General features: G+C 44.2%; 1 long non-coding RNA gene across 1 annotated transcript; it reads left to right on the top strand.

Moving 5' to 3' along the window:
• On the top strand, positions 1 to 696 carry LOC120353985. Its single transcript, XR_005572720.1, has 2 exons — positions 1 to 193; positions 433 to 696. It is a non-coding gene; the product is annotated as an uncharacterized LOC120353985 (long non-coding RNA).
• Positions 697 to 1432: the final 736 nt, after the last annotated feature.

Raw genomic sequence — 1432 nt, 5'->3', positions numbered from 1 at the left:
AGGTGGAAGGTAGCAACTCTAGTTGTCAATCTTAAGATTGAGGAGGGGAGGTGGATGGTAGAACTCTAGTTGTCAATCTTAAGATTGAGGAGGGGAGGTGGATGGTAGAAACTCTAGTTGTCAATCTTAAGATTGAGGAGGGGAGGTGGATGGTAGAAACTCTAGTTGTCAATCTTAAGATTGAGGAGGGGAGGTGGATGGTAGTAGAAACTCTAGTTGTCAATCTAAGATTGAGGAGGGGAGGTGGATGGTAGAACTCTAGTTGTCGATCTTAAGATTGAGGAGGGGAGTGGATGGTAGAAACTCTAGTTGTCAATCTTAGATTGAGGAGGGGAGGTGGATGGTAAAACTCTAGTTGTCGATCTTAAGATTGAGAAGGGGGAGGTGGAAGGTAGCAACTCTAGTTGTCAATCTTAAGATTGAGGAGGGGAGGTGGATGGTAGAAACTCTAGTTGTCAATCTTAAGATTGAGGAGGGGAGGTGGATGGTAGAAACTCTAGTTGTCAATCTTAAGATTGAGGAGGGGAGGTGGATGGTAGAAACTCTAGTTGTCAATCTTAAGATTGAGGAGGGGAGGTGGATGGTAGAAACTCTAGTTGTCGATCTTAAGATTGAGGAGGGGAGGTGGATGGTAGAAACTCTAGTTGTCGATCTTAAGATTGAGGAGGGGAGGTGGATGGTAGAAACTCTAGTTGTCAATCTTAAGATTGAGGAGGGGAGGTGAATGGTAGAAACTCTAGTTGTCGATCTTAAGATTGAGGGGGGAGGTGGAAGGTAGCAACTCTAGTTGTCAATCTTAAGATTGAGGAGGGGAGGTGGATGGTAGAAACTCTTAGTTGTCATCTTAAGATTGAGGAGGGGAGGTGGATGGTAGAAACTCTAGTTGTCGATCTTAAGATTGAGGAGGGGAGGTGGATGGTAGAAACTCTAGTTGTCAATCTTAAGATTGAGGAGGGGAGGTGGATGGTAGAAACTCTAGTTGTCAATCTTAAGATTGAGAGGGGAGGTGGATGGTAGAAACTCTAGTTGTCAATCTTAAGATTGAGGAGGGGAGGTGGAAGGTAGAAACTCTAGTTGTCAATCTTAAGATTGAGGAGGGTAGGTGGATGGTAGAAACTCTAGTTGTTGATCTTAAGATTGAGGAGGGGAGGTGGATGGTAGAAACTCTAGTTGTCGATCTTAAGATTGAGGAGGGTAGGTGGATGGTAGAAACTCTAGTTGTCAATCTTAAGATTGAGGAGGGGAGGTGGATGGTAGAAACTCTAGTTGTCGATCTTAAGATTGAGGAGGGGAGGTGGATGGTAGAAACTCTAGTTGTCGATCTTAAGATTGAGGAGGGGAGGTGGATGGTAGAACTCTAGTTGTCAATCTTAAGATTGAGGAGGGGAGGTGGATGGTAGAAACTCTAGTTGTCAATCTTAAGATTGAGAAG

Source organism: Nilaparvata lugens, chromosome 13, assembly GCF_014356525.2.
Source record: "Nilaparvata lugens isolate BPH chromosome 13, ASM1435652v1, whole genome shotgun sequence".
NCBI lineage: Eukaryota > Metazoa > Arthropoda > Insecta > Hemiptera > Delphacidae > Nilaparvata > Nilaparvata lugens.
Note: the sequence above shows the minus strand (reverse complement) of the source record. Positions and strands in the feature narration are given on the sequence as shown.